The following is a 20,585-nucleotide window of genomic DNA, read 5'->3' as shown; positions in this document are numbered from 1 at the left end:
TTTTGGAACGACCCGTAACGTCTTGATCCACGGACGACGTTCTTGCGGGACCACCAGTATTTCATCCTAATCAGGAATCTGTCGATTCCCTTGAAACATCCCGTTCTTTTTAATTCAATCGAAAGATCAACGACCAAAGCAGCTGCTTATAGTGACCCCCGATTTAGCTATTCGTATTTTTGTAATAATAATATTTATTTATTTGATCAATGGAAAAAAAGTACCTTTGTTGCAATAATTTGGTATTATGTCATTCAAACAGTACATCGAGAAGAAATGACAAAAAAAAAGAAAATAAATGATACAATAGGCAAAGTATTTAAAATATTTGAAAAGAAATTCGAAATCAAATTGCAATGAAATATTACAAGAGACCTACACGAACGACTGATTTATATCTTCTTATAATTGAATCAATAATTGAATTATCACGTAATTTTAATTTTAAATTCAGATAAAATTGAACGAAGAAATTGTGTCATCCTAAAGTCTCAAGTTATATTTTATTTTCAATATTTGATCGCGCAGAAGCCGCGAGTCGCAGAAATGTCGGAGGGCTTGTAAAAGCTGGCATTGTGTGTGTGTGTATGGTAAAAATGGCACCGAACGAGAAAGGGATATTAAACCGACAGAGTTTACCAAGCGTTCGGTTAATAGAAAGACCCGGTCCCGAGCGAGGATTTATCTGTTGAAATGGTCCGCGAAGGTCGGAGATCAGGCAAGGACTCGGAAAGGACGATATTTCGCAATCATGGTCGGAATTAAGCGGCATGTTCGACGAACTCTTGTATTTACGCGAGCCCTAATGCGACTCGCGCGGCCAGGATCGTTACTCAGGATCCTCGAGTGGCCTTAGAGAACCAGGTTTCCGTCTTAATGATGATTAACCCGGCCATCGACTACGATTCACCCATTCAGCCACTCACAGGGACACACTAAATCTCACCAACACATCGGCCACCCCATAAAATACTTCGGAGTCCCTTACCGAATCCTCCTTTTTCATTAACCCTGAAATGGTACCCCGCTTCTTGGGACCACGAAACGTCGCGCTGGAATCACACTGAATACTCTGCAAAAATTGTGTCCCACATTTCCAATTATGCAGATCGGGGACACGTAATCGCAATAAGAAAGAAGATGAAGAAACTTCGTGTTTTCGCTGATTTCGCGCCGCGATAGTAAAAATCGATGTGCAGAAAATATTGTTAATCGTGCGAGGAACTTCAAGATACAGGATTAATCCTTGATATATTAATTATCCCTACGCTGTCATGCTAAGTCAAAATTGTCCCATATTTCTCCGGAACAATGATATTGTCACGAGATTAATTAAATGAACAATTAATTGTACATACTTGTCAGAAAGATATCGAGTTCTAGTAAAGGAAACGATGTTTTAGAACGTTCAAATTATATTCTCATTTTTTTATATCTCGATATTATTGTTAACTTTCGCATGACAATTATTAAAAAAATAACACGAGTGATCGAGTGTTGAAATTGATTTTTAATTTCTGTTCTGAATAACGTTTCAGCTGTTTCTTCCACAGCCTGTTCCAATTTAACAAAATTAATGCAGAGAAAACTATAATGCAGCGCATTTCCGTGCCAACTAGTAGGCTAATGTTGCGCCGTCGAGTTTCACGAAAGCAGAATCCACGGCAGCGTTTAATCGGGATTGACTTTCGATTCGACAGTCGATAGTGGTCGATAAGCATCGGATTCGCGTCTCACCGCCGTGCATCCACCGCCGTTAAATGGTACGTAGCATGGTTTTATTAACGAGTGCCGATATCGCGGCCCGGGCAACTTTGTAATGCCGCCGGTATAATTAACCGACGGGTAATTAAGAAGGCAAGTACTGCGGCCGCGTCTTCACGCCGCGCACGAAGCCAGACACGATCCGCTTAACGACGTGCAACATTGTTATGTCTGGAACGCACGGTTGCCTGTTTACGGTCCACCGAACAACTTAACTCGTCGACGGCAAACACCGAATCACCTCGTCGGGCTACACGAAAGCCTTTCGGCGAGGCGGTTCCTCATTTTTGCGCCGCGGCGAACGTGGCTTTCCGGGGACGTTTACACGCGACACGATGGAACTTATCTTTCCCACGGAATTTACAACGCTGAGTCCGAAGCCTGAAGGTTCGACTGGCCCCTGATAATGCGTGCTCTGGACCTCGTGATTCATCGAATCGAGAGAGATCGACCGATGGGTTCTTGCCGCCTTTTGCGAAGGCGTGCGTTTTACAGTGCCCGAGAATTGCGAAAAATCGTCTGATAATTTGGTGACGATAGTTTCGTATGTTGCATCGAATTTATAATTTATAAGATGACACTTTGTTTATTGGTTCTTTAAACAAGGAAGCCCTACAGGGTTACATTTGTATCTACATATAATATCTATATTTACATATTTGCATAATACATAAATAGGTGTAGTACATTAAGAAAAGTTACAAAATCATATATCTCTTAAAACACTATCTTCTAATTTTCATGGAATAGTTACAAAATTTCAATAAAATATCATGCTGTTCTATGGAAATTTCGATCACACCATAACATTCCAAGCTATTACGAAATTAAATAACAGCTTGTGCAATTCTTACTTTTAATTGCCATTCATCAACCCTGTCGTAGAGTAACTCGTGGTATTTTTCGTGCTCCAGAAAATCACGTTCTCCCATATGTTCTTGGCTGAAAAAACTTGAATCCGATTGCCTCGAAGAATGCGATATTTCTCCCGGCCGAACGAAACGTTTTAATTCGAATATTTCTCTGGGTCGCGACGGAAAAGTATTGCATCGGTCGCCGTGTTAGTGCATTATTACGTGCTCTGATTCCGAGGCGGCCGATCAGGGCTAGCAGCGGCTCTACCATTAAGGGCCGCGACCGGAAGTTGCCTTGCGCTCAACGGCAGGCGCGATTAATTACACGGACGTTGACTCGAATTATGTAGCACGTTAAATTTAGGCCGCGCTATCGCGATCGCGCGCGCGCGCGCGCTGCTCCATTATCCCGCTCGAATTTTCCCAACCACGTGGCCACCCGGTCGTGGAACCTAAACGAACCGGGAACGGTGTCCCGGGCGGTTTCCGAAAGCCGTTCGAACTCTCGTCGCGCTTCCTCGCTAGGAAAGTTGGAAAAAAAATCGAGGGAGACTTTCACGCGGCATGCGTCTGCCTGAACGAGATTTTCGTTAAAAGCCTGTAAGACACAGTACATATATTTTTATTACGCATAATATCGCGGGAATTACCATGTAACCGTTTGTCAGCGGGAAAAGAAAATGGCTTCGAACGAATTTCTATGCTAACGAGAGAATATACGTTCCACGTGAAATTACTTTTAACTAATTTTTTCTTAGCGAGATCGTACTACCGTTTCGCTTTTTATAAAGCAGAAAATTGTTTGGAAATTTTATCTGCGGAATGGCATGCAGCAACCTTGACGAACGATCTTTTCATAAAATGGTTGTTTAACGGTATAGCCATCGTTATTGGATGTAATTAAATAATATTGGTGGGAAGAGATGATTTCAGTAACAAGGATTTTGCGGTGGGCACTTTCATGCTAATCGCGCGAGGGTTGCAAGGATACTGTACGCGCGAAGATTGCCGAGTAGAGAGATAATTACGGCAAGAAAACGTGTAATTACTGTCAGCTGCATTGACAGCTTCAGGTAAATTGGAGGAACAACGCGTACACGCTACTTATCTGTTGGAAAATATCAACGAACGTGTATACCATAGAAAACGGTAGATGATCAGCTAAACGGGAAGTTAATTAATTCGTTTCTAATCGCGTTCATGATAATTTTGTAAATGCAGGTGCAAAAGTATTCAGCGAACCTATATTTATTTCGCAGAAAACCTTCAAACTTTTGTCTCATAGACGTATTAATAAAAACGATGTTATTTGAAATATCATTTACTTACTATTCATAATAACTGATATTACTGTTCGATATCATTTATTTATGATTTTAAGTAATTACGTAACGTAATGCCTTGCAACGTAAAACACATTTTTGTGTAAAAAAAATGAGACAGACTTATTATCATTTCGGCTTGTCACTGTAGCTGTCAGCAAACTCGGGAACGTTGCTCGAAGAAAGGGTAAAACCACCCCCGCGGGAGGTAGAACATCGCTGCGCAGTCGCCGTTGAAACGCGAATTTATTTAGTATCGGGGATAGTGTATAAAGAGGTCTCTCGCGGCGGCGTAACGTATTTTATAATTATCCCTGCGAAATTGCCAGTCCAGATGGGGGGTGAGGGAGCACGCTCACGCACAGGCATACGCACCACGGACGATGCACGCGGCGCATTAACGTGGAAGACGTACGGCGACCGTAGACTGTAGAGGCGAAGTTATGCGAGTCGCCGGCTATGTCGGACCATAAGTGAAGAGAGGCAATTGCCTTTTACACATCTCCTCGTTCCCATTTCCCCCCCACGAACCAAGTGGCGAGGTGAACAGAGAGGAAAAGGGAGACGAACGGAGAAGAAAAGAGAGTGGGGAAGAGAGACGGGGCGAGGAGAGGCGAGAAGCGAGACGAGGAGAGACGAACGGAGACGAACGGGGACGAACCGGGAGAAAGAACGGGTGCCATTACGTCTCCTAAGAATCGCTTCTCGCTTTTCTGTCCGCGGCTGTGTCCGTCCGGGCGATTGTTAGCGCAGCGCGCGTACCCTGCACGTGGATATCGATCGGACAGTGCAATACCGCTTCTTCAGGAATGCCGGCCGCGCTCAAGGACTGCCGACAGAAAAACGGCTAACTGTTAATCGCGATGCGCTGCCGCGAGTGACAATATAATTCAGTTCCGAGAACCCGGTTTCCGGCGAATCAGCCGGGAATTCGATAGACCGCGCGCGGCCATCAGGTTCGTACTCCGTCGGGATTGACAGCGCGGTCACTTGCCAGCTTACTGATCCTCACCCCCTAACTGGCAGCACGGATCCGAGACGCGCATACGCTTCCATGCGATTCCGCCGGATACGATCGCGACATTTACCTTACTATGCTACGAAATCCTTCTACTTTTTTGAATATTATATTGGTAAGCTCGTTTCACACGGACGACTAAATTTTACCACTCGATCGAAATGATTTTAATAAACATTCGAGTTACTGTAGTTTAAAAATTCTGGATTTCTTTGCAAATTAAAAGTTGTACATAGTGAAAAGCAATAACCAGTTGAATATTTTATTCGTCCTTTGATAATCTTCATAAAGAATGTATTTTGAATCGTTTCACATTTATTCAATAATTTCTGTCTTAAATGCATAAAATCCTCGGTCCATCGTTCTCGACTATATACCTTCGATAATATCAATGTCGCGGCTCGATATGCATTTACGTGCGAACGATTGAGAAAAAGTGCACGTCAAGTGCATTTTTCGCGCAGTATATCACTATGAAAGTGGCCAGGAATCGTCTCGTGTCGCCGGACGACTTCCTACGAGGAATTTATCTGCGATCTAGCAACCGGTGTCACGTTTATGGAAAAATCCGGCGTAACATCGAATCCCGCTATCTATCTCCGGCGAAATGGCACTTCGTGGGTGCCTAGGTGGACATTCAAGGCGTGGTGGCCGTTCGACGTCCAATTCATTTCATCTTTCGCGAAACTTTCCCCGGAATGCCTGGCCTATGGCGTGGTCGGCGAACAGAAAACCAACAGGCCGGTTATTAAATTCAACACCTCGAATTTCCATCGGACGTGGGGCCAGCCGTTATTTATAGAGCAGGCGATGACCTTTGAAACAGGACCCGAGCGTTAATAAAAGCAGCGTTATTGTCTGCCCGGGGAAAGTGGAACAATGTTCAACCCCGCGGACGCCAACGCCGCGCGCTGTATTTGCCCCAATTCGTGTAAAATCGAGACGGCGATGTGTCTTTAATCGCACAAAAGCGATTTAAATTATTATTATTATTTAAACTGTTATTTCTGCTTCTGTCCTGTTATATTATTTTAAAGGTGTTGTATATGGCTTTACCAGTTTTGTCTTAAATGCATAAAATCCGCGATCTACTAATTAAATTGTCAGCTCATCGAGCGACACTTTCGCCAAACTTTTCGCAACGAGCATCAAATTTGTCGCTAAATTCACGGCGTCGTTCGACGACGACAGCGGCACATAATCACGGTAAAAAACCGCGGAACTTTTCACCAGTGCAAAAGCCAGTGTCCGGCGACTTCTGCAGGCACGAGGAGTTTCGCGAAACGCGAAAACACGCGAGACGAGAGCCACGAATAGTTTGTCATCGTGCCGCGGCGGACGCGTTTCTCATTCGCGGCGGGGCCTCAGTTTTTAACCGCGGCAAACCGGATTCGTACGGTCGACGGGGAATACGTGCGCGTCAAGCAGATTCCCAGCTCTTAATTATTCATGCGGACGGATCCGTGGAAGAGGCGAGGGAAATTTCGGAGTGGCTCTAAGCGCCGCGTCCGCGCCGCGCCGCTGAAAGCCGGGCTCGTCGACCCGCGAACTCCCACGAAGCATTCCACCAACTTTTCCGCGCGTCACCGATCAAACACGCTCCGGAACGCTACCCTTTTTTTCTTTTTCCGCCCTCGCCACTTCTTCGGAAACTTTTCTAGCCCTCGCGGCAGTCGTTGACGTCGCCCTCCACGGCCTTGTAATGAGAAACTTTTTATCGCGAACTTTTAACCCCTCTCGCAAGTTTCCTTCGCGTGACAACGCGGACACTTCCTGCGAAATATTTGCGTCGTTATTGCCACATATACTGCAATTTTAAATCCGTCCGAGGAATTATTGTATTTTAAATTCGTACTATTAGTGATTGTACTTCATTTGAGTTTAATTTACTGTATTTTATTTGGATACAATTTATGGTATTTAGTTTGAGTACAATTTATGGTATTTTGTTTGAGTTTAAGTTATTATATTCTAGTTATGTCTAATTTATTATATTTTATATCAGTTCAACTTATTGTATTTTATTAGAGTTTAATTTAATGTATTTTCTCGTCTAATTTCCCCTATTTTATTTTATTCTACGTTATGGACGAACCGCTAACGATCCATGCCACTTAGAATGCTCAGAATGAACGTACAAACTCGTATATATCTTAAATCCCAGTGAAACCCACATTATGGCTCCACCTTCCAAGAAACCTCCCCAAGGTGTAATTCGAAAACAGTCGTAGATCGTGCGTTTACGGAGCAAACGATAATCGTCCCTGGTAAACGATAAATACTCGCTGAGAAATTGATTCCCAGTGTTTTGTCAGAGGATTAAGGTTAAACACAGCTGCCGGTCCTCGGTAAGGGACGTGTACGCCCTCGTGGTCGGGAGAAAATCGTCCGGGCACCTGTTTCGAGGAAAAGAGCTGTGGTCGAACCGGGCCGAGCAGCGATTCTCCTTAAGTGGCTATCGATATTAGTGAGGCCTGGTCGAGTCCGCCGCGTTCGCCGAACGAATGTCGGCGCAGCGGTGGAAACAGCGAACGGGGAAATTCGTGACGGAAGCACGTTCCCATGAGTCGAAGATTTATGGGGTCTAGCTGATTAAACAGATGACCGGAAACGTAACGAAACGAATCGGATCGGTTGTCCCGTTGACGGCGTAACGCGGCCGATTCCGACGGGGGAAAGTTCAGTACCGCGAAAACCGCTTGTAATTAGTTTTCGGGAGCAATTATTCGGCAGCTTTCCCCAGACCCAACCGAATTCCACCGGGCTCGAAATGGCGGTGAACAGGCCCGCCGTTTCCTCGTCGCCCGGCGAACGAGCATCGACGACCGTTCGACGAAATAATAATCCTTCTTCGTTCGCCGAGAAGCGTTTCACGGCGAAGTTACGGCGGCCCCCGATCGATGATCGCCGATACCAATGGCTCCCGCGAATCGAGCAGTCGTGGGTCGGATCCATTTGCGAGCGATTTACACAACGCGCGCGATGCCTGCCGTGTTTCGTTGCTTGCCGACCGGTAACTGTGCCACGTTTTACTATTACATGACTGGGCTAGCTAGCGCGGGGATTCATTGAGCACCGGCCAACGTTCCCCGCGATTCTTTATTCGATGCGGTTTCCATGTAACGAACGCTCGCTGGAAATCCACCGGCTAAATTATCCGCGCTATAAACCTGTCGCTCCTTTCGCAGCCGCGGATCAAATATTGTTTAACCTGGCAGGCTTCCGCGCGGTTTTCCAGCTAGCTACCGCGAAAGTAAAAGCATACACGCTGTCTTCGATTCATTACTGTCCTGTAATTTCGTCTGATCTTTTCAGCGTATCGAATCAAGTGAGCGCATGAAACGCGAACGATTACTGTGGACGTTCGATTAATGGAACTGGATTTTCCTCGATATTTATTATTCGGTAATAACGGTTAAGCCATGAAAGGACCTCGATCGAGCCTCGATTTAGCTATCCCATTGTGTTAATTTATCGTAAAAAAGAAGAATTTAATTATCAATGCACGTGCAAGTTAATGTAATTATTAGATTGCAAATTTTATGCATTTATGACAGAAATCTGTAATTACAATTTCAAATGATAAATATATTAAAAGAATTTAAGAGCATCTGCGTATCATCTTCAACTGATTTAAATTACACTAATGTCTTTTCATTGGAATTATCAAAAATCATTTTTATTTTGCACAAAGATCCACAATGTAGTAATCATTCTCATATTTCTGTTTGAATACAATATTTTTATAAAATACGTAATTTATGAAGAACATGAAAATTTATTTCCTTCTCGTCCAGTCAGCAGTTTTCGACGAATATGCTCGTCACGAAGAAACAGCAGCAATTGTGTAACGATGAGTAAACTCGTCGAAAACTGACTGCTTAAAAATTGATGATAATCTGTACGAATGAGACTGCAGAACGCAATCATTTCCGGTTAATATATTGACTAAAATGGATTAAAATAATCCATGGACGTCGACGAAAGATGAAACGACAGTTTATTAGAAAAAAAATAAGAGGGAACGAACAACGTCGGCCAGATACGTGTAAATGTTTTGCGCCGGTCCGCGATGTTTCCGAGGTTAGTTACGGGCAAAGCGTAGGCGAACGGTTTTTCCAAGTCTGCAGCAACGATTCCATCGGTGTCGAGCGATGATCGGCCATTTGACCGGTTCTCATGAACCCAGCACGTGTACCAGCCAGCCATTTATGCCGGTCTGTACACGGCGTACAGCTGTAGACACGCGTGTCTTACTTGCGGCTGCAGAAAGAGAGAGAGAAAGAAAGAGAGAGAGAGAGAGAGAGCGAACGGTACCGGGACGGAAAGAGAGGCTGGCGGAGGCCGTACGTGCTCGCTGTCATACATTAGAGTTAATTAAGTGTGTTTAATTAAACCCGTCGCTCCCCTTTCGTGCCCCCGCCGCCGGCCTGTCACAGAGATATAACCCGTGCGCGCGCTTCCTTCGGGGGGGTGCGCGAGGCGAGGCGCGGCCCGATCGCTCGCGTTCCTCTGCTTATGGTTCCTACCACGTCTCGCCCATTTTCTCTCGTTACACACCGATCAACGTTAGAAGTGTTAATGACTCCCGGCTTCGATTCCCGGTACCACTGGAATTTCTCTCGATCGCGGTTACCATTACGGGCGGGTCGCCGGCTCGTTTTCGGAACGAGTCGCCGTGGAAGCAAAAGAAACCGACCGACCGACCGGCCGGTGAGCGCGACGCGACGCGAAACGGTAACCGAGAAATATCATTTACAGGCATTCCCGTATCGAGTCGTTAGCCTGCCGTGGAAATTAGCGTGACAATTAGCGGCGCCGGCTAACGATCCGACGCGATAAGACTTTCGTTTCGACGAATCCCGCCTGGCAATTTATCGCCGCCGAGCGAAAACGAGAAATTATCCCCCGAGTTTCTTTACGAAAGATCCTCCGGCTCGATCACGTCTGACGGCGAACACTGTGTTCGATAAACCGACAGCGTAAGAGTCCACGAATTAACCGCACGAAAATGAAAGCCGAAACTGATAGCCATCGTATATGGTGGAAGATGTTTTTTATGGAAACAGATTTGCATTATTCGAACACAATTTCGTTCGCACGACATTTCGAACACATTCGTCGAATAATATTTTAGTCGAATAAGCTGTGGAATAAACTCTACGAATAAGATTTTATTCGAATAATAAATTTCATCAATTTTAGTCCCATAAATTCTGCGAATTTATTTCGAAATTTGATTCGTATAATGTTTCGACCATAATTTCATTCGTGAGATATTTCGATTACATTCTTCGAATAGAATTTCATTCGTTATTCGAATAAAATATATACTCGATTCTATCTCCGGGAGAACGTTCCTCATAAGTGCACGGGGGATACGCTTGAACGGTGTAGAAGCCAGAGTTTCGAGAAGCAATAGAGTGAATTCCAATGTTTGAATAGATTTACAAAGTCTCTCGAAGAGTTACGATTCTGACGCGAATCATCGTGGAAGCGGTCTTCACGGCGACGTCACCGGGACGGACACATCGAATCGGCGAATTCCGGAAACGTCGGACAAGCGACGGCCCTCACACTTTACACCGTTCGTGTGCTCGACGCAAACCAGCTCCGCGGAGGACCTTCTCCGGATAATCACCGTTAATCTGCCAATATTTACAGTCCGCGATTCTCAGTCAGATCCTCTGATAAGCCAGCAAGATTTATCCGCTCGTAAATTCACAAATCAAACTTCTCAATTTCACTAAGTCGTCGGTGACAGGTTACCAAGCGACGTCGCGAGAAAATCTGACTGCGAGACGTCCTGGAAGGCGGAAGTCCGCCACTATTTTAAATTCAAACCGAATAAAGTGAGATGGTATTTGTCGTTCTTTGACTGACGGTAACTCCGCGAAAAATTATCGTAAAATAATTATTATTGTTACTAAATTAAAGCTTAAAACTTCTATTTTTATGTTATGTTTTTCGATTTTAAGTTAGTTGCAATTTCACTACTGTAAAACTTTAAATGTGAGGCCATGTTTGTCATACTAAAAATGAGTTTTGCCGAATAGAGAAAATCGGTCTCATTGAAAGGGTTACTTTAAATCGCTGTAACTTTGCACAAAAAAATCGCAGCCGTGTTTTATTTTCTCTAGATTGAAGGCGAAGGATCAGGCCCCATTTTTTTGTATAAGGCATTTCCGTAACAAATTTTACGAAGTTTATATGTGTAGTCAAACTTTGCAATTTTCAATATTACAAACATAACCTCATAGTTAACACGCTCTGGGCTTACAATCAGCCACTAAAATATAGTTAAAGTAATTCAATTAATTAAAGCAAAACTAAACAGTTAATATTTATCATAGCGAATGGCATTAGGACTCTTTCACATCCGAGACATTGTATTCAAATTCAGTTTGTTCAAATATATTACATGAATTTTCAAAATTAGTCAGAAATTATTTTCACCCATATTTGACAGACGCGGCGCTCAAGAAGAATTATTCTGATGAGGATGAGTCTAACATAGAATCAAGAAACAGTGTCTTAAACTAAGAGTCTCGAGTTTTAATTTAAAAAAGACGTCATCAGCCTACTATGACTTCTTGAGGAATTATTGTCGGTCAAAGTTGACCAATTTTTATCCAAAATTTTCCTAAGCGATAATTTTTTGTGCAATATAGTTTCGAAAAGAGATCCTCGTCACGGAAAAGAGGAAGAATAGGAAGAGAAGATGAAGAAGAGGAAGAAGAAGAAGCCGGGTGGGGAAAAACGCGCAGAAGGGGTCCGAAAGAGTCCAGCGGAACTCCGAGAACCGCGCGCCCGCCTTGCCATTCGCCCGATCGTCCCGTTAATATCGCGAAATTAAAAGCCCATAATTTATGGGCCGTTTGAGGACCTGGTGCTATCCCCTGAATTATGGCTCCCTTAACTAGACTTGAGTTACGACGAGCCACACCGGAACCCGTCCTCCTTCGAACTCCTCTCTGCTCTTTGACTGGTCCTCCTCTCTTCTTTTCCCTCGGCGGGCTGCTTTGGCCCTCTCAGCGGAGTTCGAAGTGCGCTCATCGTGCTCCTCGATTTTCAGCCACCTATTTCCGTCGTGGTCGTGGCACCTTGACTCCGAGATCCGCCGAACTGCCGGTTCGCCTTTAAATCTCTCCTCCCCGTCCTTTCTCCTCTTTCGCTCTCCCCCCGCCGCTCGCACCTTTCTCTCCTGGCCGACTCGCCGTCATCCCTTCGCCCTCCGAAGAAATAAGCCCAGCGCTTGATTTCTAAAGGTGAATTTACGATCTCTTCTGCGAGCTGAGATCGAGGAATTCGGACTGCGCGCTGCGCGTCCATTTTCGGCGTCGAACCGTCCGCGGCGAGAGCCAATCCCTGTCTATCAAACCCTTTGCAGCTGACTCGAAACATTTGCCGCAATTTTATGTGGTTTTAGTAGCTCCGGTAGCCTTGAGAAAGGTTTATCAGTTCTTGCAATACCTTCAAACTCGTTCACTGATCTTATTCTCATAGTTCCGTTGCCAGTGTACTCAATAGAATTTTTTAAAATCTGTTATTTATTTTAGCATATTTAAAAGCGATACTAATACTTTTTGAGCACGTTTTAAATGAGCTAAGAATCTGTGGCACGAATTAGTGCAATTTTATTTATACACCTGATACGCTCTATTCAAAATATGAAATAATGTCATACTATTGTAATGCAAGGATTTGTTCTCATTGATCAAAAAAATATTATTAATATTATTATTAGTTTCTAATAACGAGACTCAGTAATATAACGATCACCATAGCAAAATTTCTAAGCCGTGTATACCGTTGTTACAAATAAAAATATCATTGTTCATTAGTTACGTATTATTTTACATACATCTTCATTTCATATCCTAAATAAAATGCACCGAGTGCAAATAAAATTGAAACACAAATCACGTAAATTCAAAGCTTATTGATTCCTAAAAAATGATGAACAAACACCCTTATGTCTCTCTCGACATTCCTAATCATAGAACCCATGAACACGGAACAGACAGAAACGAACGAGATTCGCGGAACAAGTGCTGGGTATCGCGGCAGAAAGGCCCAGCGGCATGGGCCACCTCCGATTCCCAAATACGATCGTTAAGCGGATTAACGTTGATCGAGGTAAAATGAAGACCGGTTTTAATTGCCCCCGGAGACATTTTCGGGCAATCGAAGGTTCGTAATGAAGTGTTCGTCGCAGACCGTAACGCGGCCCACTTTGTCGGCGGAACGGCTTATCTTGCCGACCGGCGAGATAATAAAACCGTTCCCCGCTACGACAATCATTTAATGGCTCATTATCGTGACGACGTTCTCGCCTCGTACGCGGACCGCCCCGCCCCGACCACCGCGCCGATTCGGCGCGATTCGGCGCGATCCGGCGCGGGCCAGCGGTTTCGCGACCAACCAGATCCACGGTAATTAACCCGAGCACGGGAATTCGTTAAACCGACCCCCCGGCCCCTTTGGAGATTGCTTCAACTCGATACTCTTTGGCGGCGTAATCAATGATTATCGAGCCCCTGAATACGGCCGAATATTAAGGGCCCCGAACAAGTCACTCGATACGCGGAGAATCTTCCGATTACGGCGCGCCCATTGTGATATTACCTCGTTAACCGTCGCGTTGTCAACGCTAAGTCGTTGTACAGCGACTCGATATGGCACTCGAAATGTTTAATGAAAAATTATGCTCATAGATATGAGTCCAATATGCGAATCGTCGTTCTGTCTGAAATTCTGCTACAAGGAACAGCTTTTAATCTGTAACAAATTATATCAAAGTCGTATCATAGTTATATAATTTTTAAAAGCAGAATTTCCGGGTGCGTGAATTCAATAAACGTTGCAATTTTAGTTTAAAGTTGTGTTTACTTTTTGCTGTATTTAATACAATATTGTCTATCGTTAATGTCTGCTAATTATTATATTTTTTATAATTAGTAATTTCTCGTCAATTTACGGTTTATAATTCGATTCTATATAAAGAAATAATTATTATTGGATAGATGGTTTATTATTCTCTTTTCCTCATGCTTTCTCCCTTTTTAAAAAATAGTATAAATCTGTTCAATCACATTTTCTATTTCATAATTATTCAAGTCATAAAACTGCTTCCATTAAAAATGGTCGAATATAGATTTAACCTCGGTAGATTTAGGGTTAAATATGGTTCATCGCAAGAGAGTAGCTCAAGGAGAATTAACGACAATAGAGCAGCCTGTGTTCACTATCAAAATCGAAAGGGAAAATGGTCTCAGCGTGGAAGAGCGACAGAGCGTAACAATGTCAGCGGACGTTTGTTTGCAACGGCGCTTGAAGCTTTTTATCGCAGATCGTTATCCCGTTTTCTCGTGGAAGCGCGTGCAATCGGATTGAGGAGCAGCCAACAAGATTAAATTGACTGTGATTTCTTGTCAGAGGCATCAAAGATCATTATACGACAGGCCCCGAGCGCAGAACCTTTGAGCCGTATTGTTGGGTATCCAATTACACCGGTTTAAGGATGTTGCGTCTTGTTGAACGCGAGCACGGATATTATCTCGCGCCTCCGGGATAATCTAATCAATTTACACCGGTCAATCAGAGACTCGCCGATAAAATATTCCCGCCCGTGCTTCCTTCTGCCGTGGTTTCACGGCCTTCCTCGCCGCGGTCTCCCGTTGCTCGTTTTAACCGCGGCCATCCGCACGGGATGAAGTCGTAAGGTGGTGTGCCAGGTGCGAAATTGCCGGTATCCACCGCGATACTTATCTCGTCTAGTCGAAACCATCACGCACGGCTCTAATAAAATGCGCCCCGATGTACACCGGTTATTGACAATTCATAGAAGACACGCGAGGGAAAACGTTCCGGGAAATGGAAATCGCGTTTCAACCGCACGGCTAAATGTCTCTATAGACGTCGATCCCGGCTGCAATTGAATCGTTCGTACGCTAACCAGGAATAACGATATCCGTGCTCATCGATCGCTCTTTTAATTCATCGTTTACATTCACGATGTTTTTCGCAACTTTTCTGAAACGACTGTTACCGAACCAACAATCGTAACGATCGCGATTATTCTAACTTCTACCGGTGTGCTGCAATGATATCTAGGATCAATACTTTTTGTTCTCTTTAATAACGTTATTGTAAATATTTCTGCAATTTTCATTATTTGTTAATGTTTTTGAAATTTATATACAAATCGCGAAGACGTGAGATAAAATAGTGACACGAATATATTTCGCAAAGTCGCTTGATGCAATCAATAAGAAGCATTGGGACTACTTTAATAGTAATTAATAGACAGCGGATTTTTATGCGAAATAACAATTGTCTCCATCAAATGCAAGATTAAAAAACTACAGATCGTTTTATTACTTTCCTTAGTAATTTTAATGATTTGCCATTAACACAATTACATTGCAAAAGCGTTTCAATCTTCTTGCTACTTTGCATGTAATATAGTTATTTTTGTCCACTCATATACATTAATAAAAAAAAGTATATATGAATAAATAAATAAATATATAAAAATGAGCAGACTGTAATGAGACGCAACTAAAATTTTAAACAATTTTTAAGTCTCAAGAACCTCCGCATAGTTGAAAGAACAGCTTTCCGTAAATGAAACGCGCTGAAAAGGCGATACAGGAGAACGCTAAGCGAACGGTAGCCTAACAGCGGCTCAATCATCGCTCACAGCGTCGATGCAGCTCGAGATAACAAAGAAATAAAGCACGTTCGAGTAATCTCAGTCGGATTAGAAAATATATATGCGTATGGTAATGTCGCGGGGAAGTCGTTCCACGTCCATTCATCTGCATTCATCCTCGCGCGATCGTCCCACTGCAACGCCACGTCCACATGCGTCACTGCCGTTAATAATCGAGTCGCTAGCGAGTTCAACGCTCAACTCTATTCCGCTTAATCGTCGAATCGCTTCTAGATGAAGCCATAAAGATTATAATGGGTGCGCGGGTAACAGCCTTACACCTATCCTCCAGCGGACTCGCCGTTTCGCTTTGCCAGCCGCGAAGTCCGCTCTACAGAACTTCGTACACTTTCGAATCGTTGCCGCGCGGCTTCATAGTCGTTAAGCCGGCCCTCGAAAATTAGCATGCTAATTGCAATAACGAACGCGAGGCTTTCTGGCGCCCCGGGTTTCTATTTCACTCTTTCGATGATTTCACTTGGAAGTAGATCGACTGCGAGATTTTCGAAAATCTTTGACGCGAATGAGCGACCGGCAGTTACGTATTTGCACTAATTGTAGATGCGATTTGCGATAATTATGATTATAGTGCATCGATGTAAATGCAATGGGTAAATTTAGTATTTATTAGTAAACTTAACAATATTGTAGCATAGACAAATTTTTTGAGAGAAATTTAACAGATTTGATCAGCGATAACTTCGCGACAAATTATCGTATAACGATGAATGTTGCTTTTATATTAAAGCTTGAAACCTCCACTTATACATTTAAATGTGAAATCATGTTTGTCATACTAAAAATGGATATATTAAATATAGGTCTTATTGAAAGGATTACTTCAAAGTGCTGTAACTTTGCGAAAGAAGATCGCAGTTACATTTCTCTTTTTTTTAAATTAAAGGAGAAAGATTGAACTTTATTTTATTGTAAACTACATCTCCGAATAAAATTTTACAAATACTGTGCATTTTATCTAACTTGACAACTTTCAATACGACGAACATAGTCTCATATTTAAAAGGTTACAGTGGTAAAGGTGCATGGAACTTAAAATTCATAAAGGTTGTCTTAAAGTAGATATTTCAAGATTTAATTTTAATAAAGGTCATCCTCTTGCAATAGTTATTTCACAAAGGCCTGTCAAAGTTAACCAATCTCTATGCAATATTTTTCATGACTATAATTTATTTGAACAGTATATTTGCTTCTTCAAAATCGTTTCAACCTAATTTTGTTTATGACGTCACCTCGCACCTGTCATCTTACTAACATCTTGGCACAGGTTAAGTCTAATGTCCTCTGTATCATCTTCTATATCACGTTCCGTTCCTATTCTGCGCCGAAACGGTTCCTCGACCGCGAAGACAATAAGTTTTCTGCGAGCAGGTCGATCGTACAATAAAACGAGAGCTTAATCCAAGCGGGTAGGACAACGACTCCTTGTGTATCTTGAGCACCGATAGCAGCCGCGATTAGCCAGAACGGTTCGACGGATTAGACGAACTTGTCGAGCTGGAACGTCCTCTCGGGACATGACTTAGCGTCACGGCGGAAGGGACGCCCGCGCGCGCGCAGGATGCTTCTTCGGCCATCAACGACCCCCGGCGTCGAGGGTCAAGGGGTCACCTGTGTAAAACCCGTACGTTACTACCGGCAGACTACGCGGTGCCTCGAACGTTATAAAGTCGCGTAACACCTGTTAAGCCCGGCACTCCGCGAGACGGCACGAAATTTCCATTCGACCGCTAATGATTTACCGGCCTCTGCTCTGCGCCGGCTGCTCTTCCGAGAAACACGGTCGTTGGACTCGCCGGCAATGAGTTTCCACCGTAGAAATCCGGATATTGCGATGGGGATGAAGCACGCCGTTACGGCCCTAGCGGCGACCTCGCAGTATCGATGAGGAAAGTGTCAGACTTTGATACACTGAAACTACTCCTGTCCCGCTAAATCTACTCTGCGCAATCTTCTCTGTGACCATTCTGTTTTAACGCGGTGCTTACCATTAAAAGTGATTGACGTGCGCTGTATTTTAATTATAACGGTACTAAATGTACTTAGACTTATCGCCATTTAGATTATATTAGGTTGAGTCATAAATAACTTCTGTTTTCTTATCGGATATTTAATTTGTTTTTTTAACTTATTTATTTTTATTTCATTTATTTTGAATCCTTATCTATATAATGAAAACAAAATTCATTTGTCCGGTGATTCATAGTGGATAGATATGAATAATGAATTCCACCTAACTTTATCGAAAGGGAGACGACACTGTCAATACAACAAATATGCTTAAAAAGGAAAGAAAAATTAGCGGAGAAAATAACGTCAAGATCGGTAGTGGTGTCACTCACCCAAGACAGAGACACGTTGTTAACGACGTATCACTATAGGCATCAAGAAGATCCATTATCAAAGGATTAGCTTCACAAAATCACGCCTCGTCTGGATCAAAAAGTGTCCACCGGCGTCGAGACGCGAGCATGAATAGGTCGAACGGATTCGAAGTGAGAAACAGGTTTGAGGTAACCAAAAGGGCCATGATTGTTAATCCCGCGTGCGAGGTAACAATTGTAGGATCGACTTAGGGGTTGCTAGACAGGATCTAGCTTGTCGCGCGAGAGGCAACCGGTGCCCAGAGTGTCGTCTAATAGTGTCGCACGAGACGCACCTTGAGGACGTGAGAGCACCGTTTTCAGGTTCGCCGAACGAAAGAGCACATCCGCTTCCGACTCGAGAGCGGGTTAAAGAGAGTTTCGTCGATTACCGAGGAGGGGTTGAAGAAGCCAGACGATCGGATGTATCGGTTCATTCATAAGTGGCCGCGGTTGGTTTCTCCGTGCAGCCGTGTCGGGCTTGGATCGGATCGGCGGATCTCGGGCTAGACGCGTGTGCACGTGAGCGTGTGCGCTCGTGCGTGCTGGCAGGTGTGTAGGTGTAGCGGTGTCGTGTCGGTGATGGTGTAGGTGCGCACACAAGGGCCCGGCCGGTGTGTATGGCCGGCGTAAGCCGGTCTACTTGGGTGGTCCGTCGAAGAAGGGACCGCACGCAGAGGCCTATCCCCACCAGAAAAACGTTTCACCCTATCTCTCTCGAGCGTTCTCTCGGTCGCTCCCGAGGCCCATAGCATCGCGGCGTCCGCACACCACGCAACCGGTCTCGTACGTACACGCACCGGCCCTCCGGCTCCTCGGCGTGTGCGCGGATGGCCGGAATATCTCTCAATCTAGCTGGCTTGAATTCCGGCCGGTACTTACCGACGGCCAGGACTACTCTCTAAACACGGCTGAGTAGCGTTTTAAACGTTATTTGTGTCCACGTTAGAATAAATTTCGACCGGCCGCCTACTTCTTCGCTGGAGGTCGACGCCGGGTGGCATTTTCGCGACAGCCGATGACAAATCGCAAGAACCCTCCGCTCTACGCTTCTCGGATCGTTCGCGATTTCTTGCCGGTTTCCTCAAATATCGGATGCCACCGATGTTATTATACTTGTCGTACGTACGGCTCGGTCCCTTCCAGACGATGTCCAATCGTAATCCGATGATGATTTTCTAACGACGCGATTTTCACTGTGGCAACGCTACGCGATGTAAAGGACATTACGTCGCTTCAATAGAATTATGGTTTGTCTCGCACGTCATTATCGCATTCTATTACGTCGTTGCAAAAGCAATTCCACTGTTTTTCTAAGCTGTTTATTTGAAGAACAGAAATTATTCTCGCAGGAATTCAATTGCTTAAATGCTGTCTCAATCGTTCCTTAACATCTGATTTGTTTTACGAGATCCGATCACCGTGTTCTGAACCTTTCTTACGTCTTTTTACGCATAACTATATTTCTTCGAGTCCTTCAGCAAGATCCTTTGTCGAAATCTTATTATACGGACGTCTGACGCAGGAAACGTTCGCGCATGAAATACTGAAAGACTATGTTGCTGTTCGCCACTTATTTAAACGAGGTTGCGCTCGACTCCAAATACGAGAAGTCATTGAAACAGACACGAACAAGTAGAAAAGGCGGTTACCGAGCTCCTGTTATGCGAACTACCCAGTTATCAGAACCGTCATGTACCTGAACATGTTCGGATAAACGGGGGTCTACCGTGCTATTATGTCCGCTCTCTTATTATGCACCGTTTCGAGTCTGGAATCTAATCTCCTAATTGCGAAGCCTTTACGTTGTATTCATTGCTAAGTAATTACCTAAGGAAATGACTTACTCTGGCTCGAACCGACTCTTAGTTCAATCGGCCGTAAGTTTGAATTAGGGTACATATTATGCAAGTGAAAGTGTCTCTCTTCCTGTAGATACTTGTCAATGCTGGACTTAGTACGTGCTTCAGGGTCTGTGTTCGAATCGAGAATTCTACTCTGCGTGATCAGAAGAAGTATTATAGTTTCGATGACCGGAACAAACAGTTTACTTTCAATGACCACAAAAATTATTCTGGTTTGGAAGATCATAAGAAGTATCCAATTTGGCATAACTAGAACAAGTATTTTACTTCAGATGATCAGAAGTAGAGTTCTACTTTGAATGACAAGAAGGAGCATTCTACTTTTAATGAGCGCAAAAAGCATTTTGGTTTGGATAAAGAGAAAAAGTATTCTACTTTGGATGATCATAAGAAGTATTCAATTTTGGATAACTAGAACAAGTATTCTACTTAAAATGATTAGAAGGCGTATTCTACTTTAAACGACGAGAAGGAGAATTCTACTTATAATGAGCGCAAAAAGTATTCTACTTTAGATCACCAGAAGAAGCATTCTAGGTTGAGTGACCAGAACGAGCATTCTGTTACTGATGACCAGAAGAAGCATTCCACCTCGAATGAATTATTAAACAATGTTCTAGTTTCAATGACCACAAAAAGTATAGTCATTTATAAGAGTAATGGA

This window comes from Augochlora pura, chromosome 10 (genome assembly GCF_028453695.1).
Source record: "Augochlora pura isolate Apur16 chromosome 10, APUR_v2.2.1, whole genome shotgun sequence".
Lineage (NCBI taxonomy): Eukaryota > Metazoa > Arthropoda > Insecta > Hymenoptera > Halictidae > Augochlora > Augochlora pura.
This window is presented reverse-complemented; position numbering follows the sequence as displayed.